At 39.4% G+C, this 22,523-nt stretch overlaps 1 non-coding gene and 1 pseudogene across 1 annotated transcript; both read right to left on the bottom strand.

Annotated features, from left to right (window-relative positions):
* The window catches only part of LOC136833076 (protein BCCIP homolog), an 81,270-nt pseudogene that overhangs the window by 37,154 nt on the left and 21,593 nt on the right, over nt 1-22,523 (bottom strand).
* Nucleotides 21,288-21,406, bottom strand: LOC136833584 (5S ribosomal RNA). The gene has a single exon (XR_010851525.1). It is a non-coding gene; the product is annotated as a 5S ribosomal RNA (ribosomal RNA).

The following is a 22,523-nucleotide window of genomic DNA, read 5'->3' on the forward strand; positions in this document are numbered from 1 at the left end:
AAACAATTCGTATAACAAAAAATAACCTTGCCCCTTATGAATAAAGCATCTAGACTCTAGAGATTCATTTACGCTAACTAGAAGCAAGAAAAGCGCTCTGAAATGAGTTAAATGCAGTGAAATAAACACTGTGTAAACATTTCCAGACCAAAACATTGATCGCTATGAATGCAATTTTTAATACAAAAGCAATATAAGAATATGCACAATATAATATTGGATACAGTGAATTAAGGCATAACATTTTAAAAGATCCATGGTAAAGATGCATATTCGTTATGTTGACGCTTGTATAATACAATATGCGAATATAGAGTACAGCATAATGTAGGCTACGCTACCGTGTATCTACAATATACCATAGTTCTTGTTTGTTATTCAATTTCTCTTTGTATTGAATTACCATAAGTCACTTTGCATGAACCTCCAGAATTAGCGGATATTAATAATTACTATACAGGCAGTCCCCGGTTATCGGTGGGGTTCCGTTCCCGATGGCGTGACGACAACCGAATATCGCCATTAACCGAAAATCGGCGATAATATCACTGATCCCTGGTTAGCGCCGCCGATAAGAGGCGATCAGCGCCGATAACCGGGTATCAGCGATGAAAATCTGGTTATCGTCGTCGCCAGACAAGCGCCGTAAAAACGGATCGCCCGTACCTGAGGCTGCCGATAACCGGGGACTGCCTGTACTTTGTATGTAAAAGAGTATATTTTATAGTCTAGGCTAGGCTACCATATATGTATACAGTGCATGGTACCAAATACCCTAGTGTAGGCTAGGCTATGTTCGAGATATGTTTCGGTATTTCTTACGTTTTTCCAACAAACGATGGTTTTTTTTGGAACCTAACCCCATCGTAAGTAGGATAACACCTGTATAAGCATTTTTAGTTTGTTTTGTGTGAGTTTGAACTATCAAAATAGGCAGCTCTAAGTATTTTTTACAAGGGTTCTAAGTATTTGCGGTTTTAGCTATTCGCGGGGGTCAAATGCATCCCATACGAATACAGGGGATTACTGTATCTGCACAAAGAAGTTCATAGCGCTTATGTCCAGGACAGGTCTCCAACCTTCTGATGACTTGGGAACGACAAACAGTCGGTTGTAAAGCCCCTCCGAGGATAGGTTGTCTACCACCTCTATTGCTCTTTTCATGAGAAGAGCCAAAACCTTCTTTGAGAGGGCTGAAAATCTCTCCGCGCCTTCAGAATACACCTTCAAGGCGATGGGAGAAGACGTTAAAGGGGTTTCTCCTTAAATGGGATTGAATACCTTGAACACGCTCAGAACCCACAGCTCCACAGATCTTGCTTCCCATCTTTTCCAAAACAGAAGTAGTCTGGTGCCCACTCGGATATGGAGGACCAGACCCTCACTTGCTAAGAGGAGGGTATGGAAGTACACTTCTTGCTGATCGGCAAGAGATTTGAAGTTCGAGCGCGGGCGGTGTGCTCTTCCTCTGCCCCTTCAAAAGGGCTGTGGTTGGACTGGAGAGAAGGATCTATGATTAAAAGAAACCGTAGCACTGCAGTTCGAATCCTTAAGCCGTTTGGTCGATTGTGCTAGCAGGTCATGGGTTGCCCTCTTTGAAGTTCCATTGCTACACATTCTACTGTAGTTCATGGAAAAAGACTGCTTTTGTCCATCAGAGCAAAAGGAGGGAGAATCTTTGGGAAGGGTAAATCCTTTAGTGGTGAACGAGCACCACAGCTCCCTTTCCCTAGGCTCCATCTTTTATAGCTTTATCAGCACAGGAAAGTACCCCGTGCAAATCTGCTGCAAAATCATCTTGAAGGGAAGTACAATCCTTGACTTTTTAGTTAAGGCACCCACAGTCCAGTCAAGGAAACTGAAAATTTCAAACACTTTAAAAGTGTCCTTCACTATATGGTCCAATTCCATGGGGAAAACGATCTTGGCTGAATCGAATGAAGATCTGCATGTAGAACTGATAAGGCCGGAGAAGTCCCCTTAGGAGGAGTAAAAACTCCCAAGGACGGAGCTTCCTTGGTCGGCACAATACACATATCTGCTTTTAGGCAATCGAGACCGAGGAGAGCAAAACACAGCTTTGCCCACCTCCCTCTTCTCGGATGACCAGCGTCAATGCCTGACAAAGCTTTCTTAGAAGAAATGGATAATATGATCTTAGGTAGCTTGGTGGTTCCCACAGACTGTCATAACACAAGGGAGATCCAGGAGAAGATGGCGCTGCAAGAGAAAAGTAAGTGGGAAAACAAAAAATAAAATAATTCAGGCGGGATGCATACGATGAAGAAGGTTGTTCTTGTTCTAATTCCTCCTCTGCCAAAGAAATAGAGGAAAGAACTAAGTCTTGATGAGCTTCCTCTGTCACCTGAGGAGTACTTTAAGGCTTCTTTAGAAGTTCAGGATATTGTCCAAACGACAATGAATCGGGATAAGTGAGAAGGAACCTGAGTCGGAGGGAGAGGATCAGGCATCAACTTCAGGCACAGGAGAGGAACAGAGTCCTCAACAACAGCTGTCGAACAGCGCAACTGTCGCTTCCTGAATCTTAACAGGAGGTGGCACTGAAACAGGTTGCCCCACTGTTAACAGAGAGATCGAATCTGAAGAAGCTTCAGAAACAAGAGAATAGTCTAACACTGCACTACGTTTTGATTTCACCAAGAGATTGGGAGCCACTGGGCAAACTGCTCCCATTGGACGCTTAGGAGCCCCTGGGTGCTTTGATCCCATGGGGCGATCTGCTCCCTTTGGATGTCTGGGATCCGCTTGGTGCTTAGAGGCCATTGGGCACTTGGAAGCCACTGGAGCTCGGTATCCAATGGGAGCTCTGCATCATCCCAAAAGCTACAAGAGGGCTCCTGGTCCCTATGTAAACTTCACGCCAGAATCGAGGAGCCTGTCCCTCCCCGCTAGCCTTTTCAATGGCCTGGAAGAATCTTGGAAATGCCAGCTGCACCCTTTGGACTTATTAAGAGTCTGATCCACTGGAAGATAAGGTGTGAAGGTCCACTTGTACACCTTTCTGGCAGTTATCCACCGATACCAGGGAAATAGCAACAGGTTTGGCTGAGGGAACAACTACTCTTGGGCAAACCCCACCGATCGCCCCCTTGGACTTATGGTTTGCCTCCTCCCAGGTTTAAGGAGTTTGGCAGGGACCTCTGTCTAAGAGCATCGGTGGGATGATAGCCACCCCCTCCACTGACAAAACACTTGCACTTGCCTTGTCTAAAAGGGCTTTCACGAACCTCCTATTTGAGCGACAGTATCCACTAATGTGTCAAACTTCTTGTTATTCTGGGCTTGGGACTGGCAATGGCACTAGGTTCAGATGGATGAAAGCCAGGTAACGGGTGAAGGGAGCACAAAAGAACTGGGAATAAGAGAAAAGCAGCCACAGGTGTCGAAATTACCGGTTTAGGTGAAGACGCGCTGATGCCCTAACCTCGGCTCTAGCTTCCACTTTCACTGTCTAGCTTTTTCTAACTTGTCTAAATGAGAAGTTGCAATTTTCCATTTACCGTCGTCCCAGTCTTTGCAATCTTCACATGTCAAGTCGGGAGAACAAATTTGTCCTCAGCGATGATAACAAATACAATATAAGTCATATTTAGAAGATGTCAACCAGATATTCAGCCCTTGCTACAATACCAGTTAGAGTAATACCTCGAACTTGCGTGATTCAAGTTGCATGAATTCACAGACACACAAATTTTTCATTGGAACCTAACTAATGGTCATACACGAGTTTTTCACAGACACGCGAACATTTGCGAACACTGAGAAACCCAACAAAAGTGTTTGTTTAATTTTTTTATGTAATTTATAAGTTTTCAAGTTTTTATGTGTAAATTAAATAACATTAAATATTATTAAAAGTAATAATCTCTCTCTCTCTCTCTCTCTCTCTCTCTCTCTCTCTCTTAGTGAGATGAATTTTTATGGTACATGTATACAGGTATGTTTATTTGTATGATAAATAAACTTTTTACCTAATAATAAGTACTAATTTTCAAATACTAAGATTAATAAAATTAAATATAATAATAATAATAATAATAATAATAATAATAATAATAATAATAATAATAATAATAATAAAACTGTAATTGCAAAATTCATATTATTTTGAACAAACAAATCTTCACTGATCTTTTGTAAAAGTTGGTGAAGGCAAAAGCTGTTAGACATGTCATTTAACATGACAAGAAGGGGAGTGTTGCTAATCAGTGGTCAAATTTTTCTTGTAATTCTCTCTCTCTCTCTCTCTCTCTCTCTCTCTCTCTCTCTCTCTCTCTCTCTCTCTGTCCTTAATAATTCATAAAAATTTCACTCTCTTAAGTAAGAACAACTGTTATCTCTCTCTCTCTCTCTCTCTCTCGTTCCAAGTTAGCCAACCTACATATATTACAGCACTGTTTCTCTGTATGTCTTTAACTGTACAGTAGATAATTTTGAATTTATCTAATTTTACCTGTAGCATTTACAAACTGTAAATGCGCTGTTCTAAAACATAGAGACATAGAGCATTTCAGAACAAAGAAAAAGTGACAGAATAAAGAAGTTTTTTTAAAACAAGGTTAAGAAGACTTCTAAAAATAGATCGGTGGAATGGAGGAGAGAGTCACACCATTTATTTATTTTTTTTAAGGGTAATGTATTAAGCTACCTTTTAAATGAAAATACAGTAACTTTAATTTCATTTAATAGTTAGTTTAATACTGAATTTCCATCTTTTGATATCTAACATAAGAATAACTCTCTCTCTCTCTCCCGTAGTTCTTCTGGTTGGAGGGTGGATAGAGCTGTCACCTGGCAGGCTGTTGGTCCAGCGTTAGACTCTCCTACCCGGCTAATGAAGAACTAGAGGAATTTATTTCTGGTGATAGAAATTAATTTCTCGTCATAATGTGGTTTGGATCCCACAATAAGCTGTAGGTCCGTTGCTAGGTAACCAGTTGGTTCTTAGCCACGTAAAATAAGTCTAATCCTTCGGGCCAGCCCTAGGAGAGCTGTTAATCAGCTCAGTGGTCTGGTTAAACTAAGATATACTTTTTTTTTTCTCTCTCTCTCTCTCTCTCTCTCTCCCCGTAATAATTCATAAATAATATAACTTGATATCTCAAGTATGGACAATATCTCTCTCTCTCTCTCTCTCTCTCGTGTTATTCTCTCAGTCTCCGTAATAATTGATAAATAATTTCACTCTCTTAAGTAAGGACAACCTCTCTCTCTCTCTCTCTCTCTCTCTCTCTCTCTCCTCTCTCTCTCTCTCTCTCTCTCTCTCTCATAGTTAGCACTCACACATTTTTACAACTTATTAATTTTCTGTATGCCTTTACCTGTACAGTAGATAGTTTAAATTGATCTAATTTGACCTGCATCGTCTCTACTTAAGTGTAAATGCGCTAGTGTTGCAAATCGTTCTAAAACATAGAGACATAATAACCAAGAGTTGTATTAAGTCAAAATATAAAACACTGTTTGTTCATGAAAAAGCATTTCAGAACAAAGAGAAAGAGACGCAGAATAAAGTTGTTAAAAAGAGGTTGAGACGATTCTAAAAATAGATCGGTTGGAAGGGGAGAGAGAGAGAGAGAGAGAGAGAGAGAGAGAGAGAGAGAGAGAGAGAGAGAGAGAGAGAGAGAGAGAGAGAAATTCTCTTCCAAATCTCAGTTTTTATGTCAACCATTTATTTCTATTTTTTAAGGGTAATGTATTAAGCTAACTTTTAAATGAAATTACAGTAACTTTAATTTCATTTAAAAGTTAACTTAATAATTTGGGAGCATGATTAGGGTCATATTTAGTGTTTAAACTTTAGAAATAAGCATGTATTAGCATTTTTAGAGACCATGCCAAACTTAAGCAAAAATTCACGCTCGCATGAGGGGTTCTGGAACCTAACCTCAGTGAGTTCGAGTATGACTGTACTAGAAACACTAGCGTCTGACATAATAAGTCACAATCAATAAAAATCCAACTAGGCTTAACTAAGCTAAGTAATTTAGCGTAGAGGCTACTAAAAGTACAGAATACTTCACCAAATCCTTTGACTATAAGCAAGATCATCCGATGAACAATCCTGATAATCCAAAACAAAGCTGCTTAACAACGATGTCGGGGTGTTGACCGGCAGAAACGATGGACTATGGTCTTCAGCTATGCTGTACCTATACTTCCTGGAAGTGGGCAGAACACTTACCTGCACCAAAGCAACAGAGTGCTACCGAGAAATTCATACCTATATTGTCGTAAAGTTGAAACTAATAGCTATGTAATTACTTGGTAAGTTACATACATAAAATGTTTAGTTTTTTTGGTTAAGTATTTTTTGATAACAAGCCCATATAATGTTAATACTATATTACCATTAATACCTGCCCAATATCCTTGGAGACACTGATAGTTTTCAAATTAGTGGTGCAAAACTAATCTAAAAAGAACACTGAAACTGAATTCAATTTTTCTATAGTTCTGTAATGTTATCTTTGTGCAGTACAGTGCTTCAGTTAACCTGAATTTATTCTTTGGTATAACTGCACCAAGTATTTTACTGTAGTGACTACCGTGGAAAACAAAAATAGCATATCTTTGAATTTGCTTTCATTTGCAAATTCATTTTTGGCACTATTAAAACTAAACTCATGCAGATTTAACATACAATAAAATATTTTCTTCAGTAATACCATAATCACACAAAATGAACATATGTTTAAAACAAGAAAAAAATAATCTTTGTATATATTTCTTTTGGGTTCCTTTGAACTCACTATTCTCCCTTGCTGCAAAAATAATATCTCTAACTGTTTTTCTAACATTATTTTCTTAAATCACTTTGTTCTACTAAAACAACCTAAAGGATGGTTTGGCAAACTATGTTTCACCACCTAAAACCATTAAAAACTTATGCTCTCATTTACACTGTTCCACATGCTCTCATTTACACTGTTCTTTACAGTAGTATTCATCAATAAGAGTCAAGTTGTAAAGATTTTTTACCATTACACAATAAGAGTCAAGTCAGTAATAATTTTCTTTATTATTAAAGATAACAAATAATATTTATCAATAAAGGGCACTATACAGAATGAAAGAATACTTGAAAAAACAGAGGAAAATCAATAGAAAAAAATTATAAGGGTTTACATGTATATACGGTATAAATGTAAACTGTGAATAGATAGTTTCAAGGCAAGTCTACATTCCCGCTGAGAACTATACATTTTCTCTTTAACTTTGCATTCCACTTACAAATAAGGTAATGGTAATAATCTAAATGGAAAATTGGACACGACTCCAGTGACAAGACCAACCACAATTTGAATACCTCAGCAAGACAAAAATGAAATCTAACTTACCTTAAGCATCTAATTAACCACCTTAAAAATAAAGAATACAACCTTACAGCCAAGATCCACCATCTGAGTGGCAATACTAAAGCCATATTAGTACAGTTTGTGAGCAGAATGAGCCCCGGATTACCTACAAGGTCCCATTCACACATGCAATCCACCTAAAAATACTGTAATTTAGGCACTGAAGATTTTTCTTATAGTAGGAATCTTGAGTTAAAATTTCCAAACATGATCAGTAGTTTTTGCCATAGCAATATCTCCTGAACTGTAACTAGCTATACCAAATTTTGATAAACTCCAGACAACTACCCAAATAATTTCCTAAGATCTCAAAACATAAGTTTGGAATCAAATTCGAAAAGGTAGGGCAAGCCCCCTTCCAATAATTTTCCAACCATCAGCCCAGCAAAATAAAAGTAGAATGATGCTTTAAGGCAGTCACTTTCATCAAGGATATAGCCAAACAGTGATAGAAAAACTACAAAATTCATTATCAATCAGTCAATACTGCACAGTACACTTCTTCATTGCTTTAAATTTAAATATGTTTTGCAACTGCAGCTATCTGCTATTTTACTTCAAAAACGTTTCCAGGAATAAGAAGTCTCATTCTAAGGAAATGGGGCTTAATTCTTGCATATGTTGAGGAACAAGTATACAGTATATGGAACAATAATACAAAATATCATCTCTGACATGGTAATTTTAAAATGAAATTGTGGCTTACCTTAATGACAGACCCAACATAATTCTGAGAGATAATGGTGTCTGCAATACAGATACATCAACTTCTAAACCACAAAACTTTGCTGAAGTAATCTCTTTATCCCATGGAAATCATTGTCACTGGCAGTGAAGCCCTCAAAGTCAACATTAAGCTGAAAAGAAAAACACAATTGTGATCATTCTGATTTTGTATTCTTTAAGAAAATAAAAAGCTGTATTCATACAGTATCATGAAACATACATCCATAGTGTATATGGTAGGTGAGCAAACTGCAAGTCCCTGATTATTCATCAAGATTATAAGCTAGAACTAACCTACTGTATGTATTGTTTATTATATCAGTCATCGAAATGCCTAAATTGCACTCTGCAATGGAAGCATTTATATAATTCATGAGTTCATATAAAAACCTAGTTTTATGCTATAAAAATGACATTTCTATAATAAAATAAAAGTTTTATATATAATTACCAAGTAACTACATAGCTATTAGTTTCTAACTATTTGATGAAGCTTAAATTCTGAAATCTGCAGCAACGCTCTGTTGTTTTGGTGTAACTAACTAGACCCCACCCACTTTCAGGGAAGAATAAGTACAACATAGCTGAAGAGCTCAATTAGTCTGTACCCAATGTTCATGAGGGGGTTTCATCAGGCTCCAATCATGTAGTTACTTAGTAATCACAGGCAGTCCCAGTTATTGGTGGGGTTCCATTCCAACGGCATGATGATAAGTGAAAATTGCCAATGAGTGAAAATCCGCGATTTTCTGACTACATTAAATGGGCTGAAAATCACTGATTTTCAGTTATCAACACCTCTGTTAGGTATGTATCAAATGTGCCAATATGCGATTATCGGCACTGTAAGAAGAAATCAGCGTCTATCACCGATTTTCCAGTCCGTTAGACAAGCCCTCTAAAACAGGATGGCCAATAACCGGGGACTGCCTGTATATATAAGTTTATTTTGTTATAAAAATGTCATTTTATATAAGTAACTTACCAAGTGACTACATAGCTGAATCCCACATTGACAGGAGGTGGGATACATGGACATATACAGGCAGTCCCGGTTGTTGGCGGGGTTCCGTTCTGACGGCATGATGATAAGCAAAAATTGCGGATAACAAAAATTGGCGATATTCGGGTGCTTTTTGGTTATCGGCGCCAAGTGCCTCCGTTAGGTATACATTGGCTAATACGCAATTATTGGTGCTGATAAGTGTCAAATCGACACGTTGCCGATAAAAATCTGAGATTTTTGTCACTAGACAAACGCCGAAAAACTGGATTGCCGATAATGGGGACTACCTGTACTACTCAAAAACACTCAGTGATGGAGATGAATTTGAAATAGAAAAAATTAGCTAGCACTGGTGAGAAGCTACAGCAACACGATACTGCCTCCGATTGGTGTTCATCTCAACCTGTAGTGACACAGCCCAGTATAGCCAAGGTTCGCCTCTACTTCAGAAGGAGCTTTGCAGCCGTGAGTACTCCGAGGCTATAAAGCGTTACAAAATAAAGTGCCCTTGCCTGGGCGGAGTACAAACTAAAATTAACCAGAGAGTTCTGTTAAAACAAATTACACAACATAACTATTACCCATGCATTAAAACTGACTGGTGGGTATTCCAAGTACATGTACACCAGTTTCCCAAAACTCGACAACCTGTATTCTTGAGGAGATAAAGAAATATGACATTTCTGGGAAGGAGAGGAACAACCCATTTCCTGTGCTTCAATTTGTTTTTGCTACAATGTCCATGTGAGGGGAGAGGCTTTTTCTCTACTTCATAGTTCACTGTCAGTATAAATAAAACTTTATTTTATTATAAAAATGATATTTTTATGATAAAATAAAGTTTTGTACATACTTCACCAGGCAGATATATACTTAGCTATAGTCTCCAACGTTCCCGACAGAATTTCAAAATCTCGAGCTGTGGACGCATCTGCAGGTAGGTCAGGTGATCTACCATTCCGCCCGGCTGGGTGGCGGAATAGGAACCATTCCTGTTTTCTAATCAGATTTTCTTTCCACCTGTCTCCTGAGGGGAGGCTGGGCGGGCCATTAATCATATATATCTGCGGGTCCCGTATGTACAAAACTTTATTTTATCATAAAAATATCATTTTTGTACATGCAACTTACCTGTCAGATATATAATAGCTGAATTGGCACCCTTGGTGGAGGATAACTAAGACAGCTAATATTTAAAAACAGGAAACAACATATGTTGTAGGATAAAAAAAAACCATGGTTCTTAACTGATTGGGCAGAAGACTTCATGGATACTGTCTATGAGTCTGCTTGCCTCAAGAGCTTCAGCGAGGTTGAGACCTATGACTGACAGCCTTTTTGGATTTGATGTCAATGGGGGCTGACCACTTACATGACAGAGCCTTATTTTGGATCGTGTCAATGGGGCCCACTTACATGACAGAGCCTTGTTTTGGATCGTGTCAATGGGGCTGACCCACTTACATGACAGAGCCTTTACCTGTATCATATCAATGGGGGCTATCCCTCTTACATGACAGGGCTTTAGGTATCAATAAAAACAAGGAGCACATGACAACCAAACCCGACCACCTGACCAATCTAACCTTGTTAAAGAATTGAAAGGAAGTTTCTCTTTGCAACACCTTGCTTCCAATCAACCATAAAAACACACATCACATAGCATTAAAAATCAACTAAATTAACTAAATTATAAAGGATTAGTTTCAGCTCCTTGTCCCAGCAACAAATCCAAGATATGTAATTCCTAGAGAGAAGCACTTATCATAAGTTACTCTAACATCTCTCAAATAATGAGATACAAATATCGAATTACATCTCCAGTATGTCGCCTCTATAAGAGCCTGGAGAGACAACGTCTTGTGAAAAGCCAATGATGTCGCTTTTTGGCTCTCACCTCAACAAGCTTTCACTCTTTTAGCTTTAGGTGCTCATCCTCACAAGACAGATGCGCTTCTTGATGACATCTTTGATGAAAAAGCCAGGCATTCTTTGAGATGGATCTAGACTAGGATTCCTGACAGAGCACCAAAAACTTTCAACTGTACCTCCCAGCTGTTTCTTCTTTCTAGGTAGAATTTTAAGAAATCCTAACTGGACAAAGAGTCCTCTCCAACTCTTGCCCTGTCACTGACAGAAAGTCCTTTCAATTCAAAGCTTCTTGGCCATGGTTTGGAAGGGTTTTCATTCTTTGCCAAGAAATAATGGTTTAAAGGAGCAAATAGCTGAGTCCTTCTTAAACCCAACCCTACCTTCCAAAGCCTGCAATTCACTTATTCTCTTAGCTGAAGCCAGAGCAAAGAGAAACAAGTGACTTCCTGGTCAGATCCCTGAAGGAAGCTTTTTGGGGAGGTTCAAATTTCTTGGACATTAAAAACTTTAAAACAACGTCTAAATTCCAACTGGGAGGTTTCGAGGTCTTGGTCTTGACGTTTCAAAAGACCTAATATAGATCGTGAAGGTCTTTGTCTTCTGAAATATTCAGGCCTCTGTGTCTGAATACTGAAGCCAAGACATACTTCTGTATCCCTTAATTGTGGTACAGCAAAAAATTGCATGCTCCCTCAAGTAAAGAAGGAAATCAGCAATGTCTGTCACAGAGGTACTGGAAGAGGATATCTTCTGAGTCTTGCTCCACCTTCTAAAAACCTCCCACTTCGACTGGTAGATCGCACAAGGTTGAGGATCTTCTGGCTCTGGCAATAGCCTTTGCAGCCTTGCAGCAAAACCCTTCGCTCTGACCAGTCCTTGGATAGTCTGAAGGCAGTCAGGTTGAGAGTGGGGAGATTCTTGTGGAATCTGTCAAGTGGGGCTTTGTGAGAAGACTCTCTCCTGTGTGAAAGCGATCTGGGAAAATCCATCATCCATTCCAGTATCTCTGTGAACCAATCTTGAGCTGGCCAAAACGGGCTATCAGGTCAGTTTTGTGCCTTCTGATGAAATGCGAACTTTCTTAATACTTCCCCCAGATCTTGAATGGGGAAAAGCATAAAGCCTGGACCAATCACCAAAAAGAAGACTTTCTTGTGTAACTGCCCTTGGGTCTGAGATCAGAGAGCAGTAGTTCTCCAGTCTTGAGTTCCAATGGGTGTGCAAAGAGATCTATATTCGGCCTTCCCCAAGGCTCCACAGATGGAGCAAATTTTCTTGAATGGAGAGTCCACTCTGTGGGTAGGACTTGATCCTTTCTGCTGAACCCTGCTCCCAATTCCTTTCCTCCCTTTACAAAAAGTCTGGTGGAAGTCTGAGTGTTCTCTGAGTTAGCAACCCCTTTTTGACCTCAGAAAAAAAATTTTGCAAAAAATCACAGGTTTTACTTAGTTTTCAGGATTAAGAGTTCATTTTTGGCTCCTATTTTTGTCACTTGCCTGAAGTTTAGTATGCAACCATCAGAAATGAAAAAAAAATCATTATCATGATATAAATACACCTGGTTATCTGACAGCCCAAAACACTTTTTCATATATAATTTTATTGCCCCAACCTGTGAGCAAAACGGAATCAGAAAAACAAATGGGTTATTTTGTTTTCTTTGTATTGTACACTCCTTACATGATTTTGGTATATAAAAATTTTAAAACGATCAGATCTTCTTTATATTATCACAAAATGATGCATGAACTTCTTCAACACTTCTCCTTGCCAAAAAAATTTTTTCTCAATTCACCATAAATCTTCATATTGTTGCCCAAACTGAGGACTGATCCGCTTGTTGAAAAATGGTCCCTAGGGAGATTGATGATTCCTGACACTGAAAAGGTTTTAGCTTACAAAAAGTTTTCACCATTTTGGTCAAGTTAAAGTCTGACCGTCCGGAGTTGAACCTGTTTTTATCGTGATTTAATTCAAAATATTTCAAAACTGAATGAAGGGGTCACAATGATTTATTTTCTGCCCATTGTAAAGAAGTCCTGGACACGGAGGTTTCATATATAAAACTTTATGTAACTGTTGAATATAGAACGGAGCAAATATTACGACAACTGTCCAAAGAATTGCAACTGAGATGTTCAGCCAGTTGCAGTACTGAGAAGATCGTAGAAAAGATGTTTTTCAAAAATTCTTCATTTATATGGTAAATTCCTGTGCCAGGACTGGAACACCATTATTGCAAAATGAAGGTAAACGATTGAATATTACTAAAATGTAAGAGTTTTAGTACAATTGCATTTTTTACCATTTCCTCGAGTTAAAGTTGATGGTGAAGGTTGAAATTATGGCAATTAGGTCAGTGACCATGTGAAAATATTTCAAAACTGATAAAAACTAAATCCATTTTTTTTTGAATTTGTATTCTAACATGAAAATCAGCAATTTTCATATATAAAAGTTTATCCATAACGACACCCTTCAAAACGATGCAAACCCTACGACAACGTGATAAAAAATTTCTGAGAATGTTCGGCAATGTTGAACCAACTTACGAGCGTGCAGTGAAAACATTTTTTTTTCCACTGAAATTCACCATAAATCGATCATACCATCTGGAGACTTCCAGTTTGTTGCAAAATGAAGGTACATGATCCATAACTGAATCTTAAGAGTTTTAGCTTAAAATGCGAAGGAAAATTCAACTCCAACAAGTTGACCCAGCCAATGGTACAAACTTCAGCAATGGACCACTGTTCTGTTCAAAATATTTCAAAACTGATAAAAGCTACAACCATGAAAGTTATTCATTATTGTATTCTCCTGACTGAAATTGCGTCTGGACATTTCCACAATAAAACCTTATGTAACCTTCTAATTCTAAAATGGGATTAGCAACTGATCCTTTTAGAAGACTGGACAAAAGCATTTGATTTCTCGCAGGAGATAACAAGAAAAAAGTTTTTTTCAAAAAATTCACCATAAATAGTACATATTGTGCAGAAGATTCTGACAGATTGGTTGCAAATGAAGGTAAATGATTGAATATTACTAGAATGTAAGAGTTTTAGGAGCAAAACAATTGCGTTTTACCAACTTTTTTAAACCTTGTCAAAGTTGACCTGGAGTTGAAATTTTACTGGAACATGGATCCCATAATAAAATATTTCCAAACTGATAAAAACTCAAATCATCCATGTATTTTGCTGTATTTCTGACAATGAAAAAGGCCCTTTCATATATCAAACTTTATGAATGGCTAATATGAACAACTGCAAAAAGAAGTTCACTAAAAGACACCTCAGGTCTCCATTTCTGAAACTCAGGAAGAAAAGCCTCGCGTAGGGCTGAGACTTCTCAAAAGGCCTTCCCAAAATTCACCATAAATCTGAAATATTGTGATAGAGACTTTCACAAAAACCAGTTGCAAAATGAAGGTACATGATTGAATATTACTTTTAAGAGTTTTAAGGCTCCAATTCCTTTTTGGCCATTTTTATCAAAATGAAAGTTGGACTTGCTTGAAATTTTTAGTAGTGTCTTAAAATCCTCACAAAGATCCAGGAGGCACCAACAGACAATTTTAGTCGACTGGGTCATACTGACCAGTAACTAACTTGATTAAAATGTTTATGATTGGCCCTCACATTCCATAACTGAAACCAAAGGTGAGGAGTCTGGGACTCTTCCCTCACTCCAGTCCACAGGTGCTCGAGTCCTTGCTGTTTCATAAAGGGAGAAGGAATGTGTTCCAGGAGCTTCCTGATGTTCCAGGGCTGTAGTTGTTCCAAGGTTACCTGTACTTGATCCTGTAACCTGTATGACCCAAATGAGGGCTAGGACAATCTCTGAGACAGTTCCTTCCTGGTGATGTGCCAGGTCACCTGTTCCCCTTTTTAGGTGCCTTGACAAAGATTCTTCGAGCCAGTGTTGCTCCCCATCCCGACAGCTGAGGCATCTGAAAACAACAGTCTGAGGCGAGTTTTCCTGAACGTGAAGAGGCAATCTTCTATTTTTTCTGAGCGCCCATGGATCCTCAGGACCCTCAGGACCGATATCTGGAAAGACATCTTTGACAATGAGACTTGCTGTTCCATTTCTCCATTGGCAGGTAAAATTGAAGGGGCTCTTCCAGTGAAGCTTAAGACAAAAACTTCTGTTTATCAAAGAGAAGGAGTCCCAAAAATCATCATTTTTGTCAACAATGTTCTTTTTCTAACTATAGGCTGGTCAACATTCTTCAATTACTTTCAGTGATCTCTTCTTTCTCGGGATCTCTGAAATGCAATGAGGAAAATCCTAGGCAACTTCAGGTTTACTAACAGTCCTAAACCCTCTGGGTCATCTTAGTGTCTACAACATTTTTCCTCAAAGCCGAACAGCTTGATTTAGCATGAAGCCAGAAGCATGATAACGTAGTAAAGAGAAACAGGTTTTCCAGATGAAAATACCAGTTGCTTTAAATTCTCAAAATGCAGCCTGGGGGGTCAACAAAATCTGCTATCAGAAGGGCTCCTGAACTGGAGAACGCTCTTCCCTGAACCTCAATCCTGGTATTTCCTTGACATTCCTGAATGTTTCCCTGGAAATCCTGGGAGTTTGAAGGTCCAGGAAGACAAATCCAATGCCTCTGACAAAGTGACTACACTTTAGGGGACACTGCAAATTGTCAACTTCCTGATAACAAATGAATTCAAGATGTTATTTCATCCAAAATAGGCTAGCCTGAACATTCAAAAAGTCATTTCAGTAGGTACAAAACAGGGTTTGTCTTTACATAGAATGGATCCTGAACTCCTTGGAGGAAATTAAAGTTTCTCTAGATCTGTTCTAAAACAGAACAGAAGATCAGTGTATGCTTACCTGGCTTGACTTCTGGATCCCTTGTATGTAACATCACATAAGCTTTTTGGAAGTTGTTGAAGTCAGATTTTCAAGGAGAGTACCTTCCATGAGATATCCTTTCTCACATCCAACCAGTCTTAAACCAAAATGCAACCATGTCCTGTTAACAGGAGCAGTCTGGCACTTGTGTCTGAGGACTTGAACCACAGGTCCCCTTTTGAAAAGGTGAGCTGAAGAACTTGTGGGGTCTTGACATATTAAAGACATATTAAGAAGGGCCCCTCAAAGTGGTCTGCTGAGAAAAAACAGCACTTTCTTTAATATGCCAGGAACACCAGGCCAATCCTCTTACTGAAATGGAGCCAAAAAGATCCTGAGCTCTCAGGCCGAAAAAACGAAAATCTTCTCCAGCAACTGTCTCCAATAAAAGATGGTTGCGGAATTTACCAGCATACATTACAGAGGAAAATTTTGGGATTGGAACCAGAACTAATGGTTATCAGAAACTGAAAACCCTTGAACATTTGCATATCCAAACAAAGTGTTTGTTTAATTTTTATGCAATTTATAAGTTTTCAAATTTTATGTCTAAATTAAATAGGACAAAAACAATAAAGTAAAAATCTCTTCCTCCATGCTGAAATACTTCTCTCTCTCTATCTCTCTCTCTCTCTCTCTCTGGAATCTTTCTCTCAAAGTCCTCTGTTACAAGAGATAATCCATAAATTTTAAACTTTCATATATATGAAATGGCCTTGTATGATAAATCAAGTACTAATTTTCAAATATTAATAAGATTAAATAATAATAATTTGAAATAATCAATACCAAGACTTACAAAATCACAATATCCACTTTAATACAAATGTGGATAACTTTACATCTTATAAGCTCTGGCTCAAAGGCAAAAATGTCAGACATGTTTTTAGAAGGAAGAAGGAGTGTTGCTGAACAGTTCAAAGGTTTCTTTACTAATCCATCTCTCTCACCCTGTATCTGACTTCATAGATATAGTTGGGAACATCTTCTAATGATCTTAGAAATTTAATGTAATGTTCAAATTATTTACCCATTCTTCTGTTTATATCAGCATATTCTAAGAAGAGTCTCCTTTATAGGAACCAATAAATCTTTCTAACTTTGTAAATAAAAGATCCCAGCCTTTTCCCAAAATTTTTTATCCTCTGAAAAAGTTCAATTGATTCCTCTTCAAAGCAATCAAGAAAGAAAGCTTTAAATAGGAAGAGGAAGTTCAGCCTTGTATAGGAGAAGAATCAATCTAGAGCATGTCAGGTTATGATAAAAACTTTGGAGGTCAACCTGCATTTGACAGTTTATTCTTCCTCCAGAGCATAACTTCTTACAAACCTTATCTGAGCTCCTTGTCTGAATCCTTCTCTTGTTCTTAGTCTTTAGCGCTCTTAAATTATCTCAGCTCCCCAAGGAAAAATGGACTTGTTAAGCTGACATTTTTGAAGTCTGAAGAAAATGGCAACACAGGAGAAGAGTGATCTATCACAAAGCTTGGAGGTTTGTTGAAAATTGGTTGAAGATTATTTAAAACTTCCTCTGGGTGTAATCAGAACAATACATCCTCCTTAGAAGAGAAACTAATTAATCAACTTTCTTTCTTGCATGCTGGAATCACAAGTGAGGTTGTTTAACGATTTAAGATGTGATTAACTTTTCCATTGACCAATGTTTGGCTATTTATTCCCAGCCAATCTGTCACCTTTGAAAATGAGTCAAACCTTCAGCATCACATTACTCTCTTCTCTCCTTTCTCTCTCTCTCTCTTGTTCCATCTCTCTTCTCTCTCTTTCAAGGAAAATGTTTATCTCTTCTTAGTAAATTCTTTAAATTTCTCTGCCGTGTCTTTAACTCTAGAAAAATTTTAAATTTGATCTCATTTTACCTGCAGCACCTCTACAAACTTCCAACCTGATGTTTTAAAACATAGAACTACAGCATTTCAGAACAAAGAAAAGAGACAAATCAGAAGTTTTGAAAACAAGGTTAGAGGAGAACTGTCCAATTAAATATTCTGTTTAATTTTGGACACTGAGCTGGCCATTACAGCTCTCTTCTTAAGGATGCTCTACAGATTAACTTATTTTTACTCCAACGAAATCCTCCACTGGTTATCAGTTTGGAAACCCCCATAAATGATTCTGGATTCATGCGGACTAACGGTCAGACACCTCACTGCACTGGGACATATCTAGCCATTAAAATCAATTCACTTTTGATTTTCTATTTTTCACTGAAAACAAAAAGACTGCAATTTTGATATAATTTTTCATAAGCAGCCATAAATCTGATGATGAAAACTATTAGGATTCAATATGAAGGTATAACATTTTTACAAGGTTTCAGAGTTTTAAACTATCAAAAATGATATTTTAATGATAAAATAAAGTTTGTTCATACTTACCTGGCAGATATATATATAGCTGTATTCTCCGAAGTCCGACAGAATTTCAAAATTCGCGGCACACGCAGTGGGGGCAGGTGGTTAGTACCCATTCCCGCCGCTGGGAGGCGGGTATCAGAACCATTCCCATTTTCTATTCAGATTTTCTAACGCCACTGTCTCCTGAGGGGAGGAGGGAGGGCAATATGAATATATATATCTGCCAGGTAAGTATGAACAAACTTTATTTTATCATTAAAATATAATTTTGTTCATGAGACTTACCTGTCAGATATATATATAGCTGAATACCACCTTTGGAGGGGGTAGAGACAGCCAAGAATTAGGGAAAAAACCAATTATTGGTAAAATTATTTTGGTTCCTTATCTGATAGCGTAGCTGACTGAGTGGTTACTGTCACTCTAGTCTGCTTCTGCTTTACTAGAGACCCCAGCAAGGTAGTGACCTATATAGCTGGCGACTTCTAGATGATCTGTCAACGGGGCGTGACCACAATGTGACTAGATCATAGACCATACAAAGAGGACAAAAGAGCATTACTAACCACCTAACCAACACCTAAAGCATTAGTTTGCAAAGGATTGGGAAGACTGCCTCCAGTAGTCGACCCAACAACCATAAAAACACAATTAAAAAACCCTTCTAAACAGGGGATAGGATCAGAGTTACCCCTGTCCCCAAGGTTGCTGAAGCAGCAATGTATGGTCCCAGCGAAAAGCAATTTTCGTATGCTACCTAAACATCTTGCCAAGAGTGTGAGGCAAACACCGAATTGACTTCGCCAAAATGTGGCACTGAGAATGTCACTGAGTACCATATTTTTCTTGAACGCCATGGAGGTAGCAACTGCCCTCACCTCGTGAGCGTTAACTCTCAACAACTTGAAGTTGGAGTCGTCACAACTAGAGTGTGCGTCCTTGAATGACGTCCCTAATGAAGAATGCCAGTGCATTCTTTCTTCGACATAGGTTTAACTGGTTGCCTCACAGAACACCATAAAATATCCAAGGGACCACGAGTGTCCTGTGTTCTTTTAAGGTAGTACTTGAGAGCTCTAACTGGACATAGAACTCCCTCAGGTTCCTGTCCAATAAGGTCTGCTAAACCTTTAATTTCAAAGTGTCTAGGCCAAGGGTTAGAAGACCTATCATTCTTAGCCAAGAACTTAGGGCTTAAAGAATAGACAGCATTGTGTTCCTTGAAGCCCACATGACGGCCTCGAAATTCACTCACTCTCTTTGCCGCCAGAGCAACTGAGGAATGCCGTTTTCTAGTAACATCCTTAAGAGATGCAGAGTGGAGAGGCTCAAAAGGACTAAACATCAAAAACTTGAGCACTACGTCCAAGTTCCAAGCAGGGGAATTAGCTGAGGAACCTTGGACGTCTTGAAAGAGCTCATAAGATCGTGGAGGTCCTTATTGTCAGACAAATCTAATCCTCTGTGTCTGAATACAATCGAAAGCATGCTCCGATAACACTTGATAGTCGGAACTGCTATATCGAGTTTTTCTCTTAAGTAAAGGAGAAAATCCGCAACCTGGCTCACAGTGATAGAGGAAGAGGAAAAACCCTTCTTTCTACACCAACCTTTGAAGGTTGCTCACTTCGCTAGATATATCCTTTAGATGAAGAACTTCTGGCTCTAGCGATGGCCCGTGCCACCTGGCCAGAAAAACCCCTCGCTCTGACCAAGTTTCGATAGTCTGAAAGCAGTCAGGTTCAGAGCGGGGAGATTTTGAAGATATCTCGTGAAGTGGGTTTGTATGAGCAGGTCTGCTCTCATAGGAAGGGTCCTCGGAACGTCTACCAACCAGAAGAGAAACTCCGAGAACCAGTGGTTCGAAGGCCAAAACGTGGGGATGAGAGTCATCCTCGTCCCTTGTGAGGCCGCGAACTTGCGTGACCACTTCTCCCAGAATTTAGAACGGGAAAAAGGCGTAAACATCTATTCCCGTCCAATCCCAGGAAGAGCATCTATCGCAACTGCCCCAGGGTCGAGTACAGATGAGCTTTATAGAGGGAGCCTCGCTGTTCTTGAGGTCGTGAAAATATCCACAAGATGGCGACCCCAAAATTTCAAAAATCTTGGCAAACCTCCTGATGAAGGGTCCATTCCTTCGGCAGGAGTTGATGGCGCCAACAGAGCAGGTCTGCTCGAACATTTTCGACCCCTGCAACAAAACTTGTGAGAATCGAAATGTTGCGAGCATAGGCTCAAAGAATAATCTCTCTTGCAAGGCTGAACAGGGAACAAGTAGTATTGTCCCTGTTTCTTGAGTTTGCTAGAACTACGAGTTTACGAACTGCAAACTTGGACCTCGAAGAATTGGAGAGCTAAAAGATAGCCGCCAAATCTTTGATGTTGATGTGCCAGGACACCTGTTCCTCTCTCCAGGTTCCTAACACTTCCTCTCCCCCTCTAGTGTTGCCCCCAACCTGTTGACGACCCGTCGGAAAAACAACACTAGGTTGGGGTTCAGAAGCTTGAGGGAGATCCCTTTCTGCAATTTCGTTGGATCGAGCCACCACCACAGATCCTCTTTTATATAAGGAAGAATTCTCAATTCCTCTTTCAAGTCTTCCTTGCTTTGCCAGTTCTCCAACAGAAAGAACTGAAGAGGCCTGAGATGCAGACTCCCAGAAAACAAACTTCTCCAGCGAGGAAATGGTCCCCAGCAGACTCATTCCTTCCTTCACCTAGCATGTTTCCTTTTCCAAGAAGGCCGAGACTTTTTCGTACATAGAAGTTGCCGTTCTTGCGACGGAGACGCTATAAAAGCCGCTGAATACATCTGAATTCCCAGACACAATGGACAGTGAGGGGATCAGCTGCGACTTCTCCACAGACCAGAAGTCCCAGGGACTTCACGAGTTGCAGAGTCAACTGAAGGTCCTCCAGATACCTTTGCAGGCGGCGCTCGAATCAACCAGTCGTCCAAGTAGAGTGAGATCCTGACGTGCGACAGGTGCAACTGCATCGCAACGTTTTTCATGAGAAGTGTAAACACCCTCGGAGCAAAATGTGACGCCAACAGCATCTGGTGTTCCCAGGCGGTCACCCATCCAAGTACTGACCAGACCCAACGTTGCTTAACTTCGCTGATCGGACGAGAAGCGGTGTTTTCAACGTGGTATGGCTGTTGTGCAGAGTCCAAAGCAGAGAGCCCTGAACTGGTACGTCTAGTCCCCAAGACAACCTGAGATACTTCATCGAACGTGGATGAATTGGGGCGTGAAGATAAGTATCTTGGAGATCCAAAGATACCATCCAATCCCGGGATGAAGGGCTCCTAGTATTGACTGCGAGGTCTCCATCTTGAACTTTTCCTTCGGACCAAGTTGTTCACCTGTTGACGTCCAAGACGGGTCTCCAGCCTACTGAAAGTTTTGGGACTAGAAACAATCTGTTGTAAAATCCCGGGAACACCGAGTCCAAGACCTGTTCCACTGCTCTCTTCTCGAACATCTGTTCGAGCAGGTCAAACAATTTTCTGTTTGACAGGAAGGCAGTTGGGAAACAAAAACAAAGGAGGAGGAGACAGGAAGGGAATCAAGTAACCTCTCTCTAACAGTAGGAGGGACCAAACGTCTGCCCCTCACTCTTTCCAGGCTTGTGCAAAATGAAGCCTGGTTGCAAAGGGAGTCTGGAGATGAAAGGAGTCACTTGCTACCTCTCTTGGAAGTGACATTCCTTCTGGAAAAAACTCTCTCTCGTGGTGCGGGTCTCGTGTTGCTTCCCATGGAAGCCCCTTTGTTAGGCAAATATTTAGCTTTCGTTTACTTTTTGTATCATTGAGATCGGTGCAAGAAGTTATGAAGGAGATGCAGTTTGAATGTCGATAACTTTAGTTTTGAGAAAAACGATATTTTTTGCTTCTCTGTGTATTTATTTGCTTGCTGTTACACAGTTTGATGTTTTTATGACATAATGAAAAGCCAAAAATAGACCTGCAAAGTAATATAACTTCGCTAAATGAAGCTAAATGAAGCGAGTGTCAAAACAATGCTCAGGTTGGGCAGCGACGTTTTACTTAGTCAAGCTCTGAGCTGCTACTGACTGACTGTCCACTGACTGCCCTGCGGCATTCCTGTCTTTAAGCTGATGCCCACTAATGGTCCACAGGGTTGCCATAGATCGCATTAGATATTACACCATTTCATAGCTAAAAGGAAATTACCACCTTGATATACTGACAATGGTGGTCATTACATTATAGTCCAAAAATGTAATTTGACTATGATAGGGTTACTGTTTTGTTTAT

Source organism: Macrobrachium rosenbergii, chromosome 51 (genome assembly GCF_040412425.1).
Source record: "Macrobrachium rosenbergii isolate ZJJX-2024 chromosome 51, ASM4041242v1, whole genome shotgun sequence".
Classification (NCBI taxonomy): domain Eukaryota; kingdom Metazoa; phylum Arthropoda; class Malacostraca; order Decapoda; family Palaemonidae; genus Macrobrachium; species Macrobrachium rosenbergii.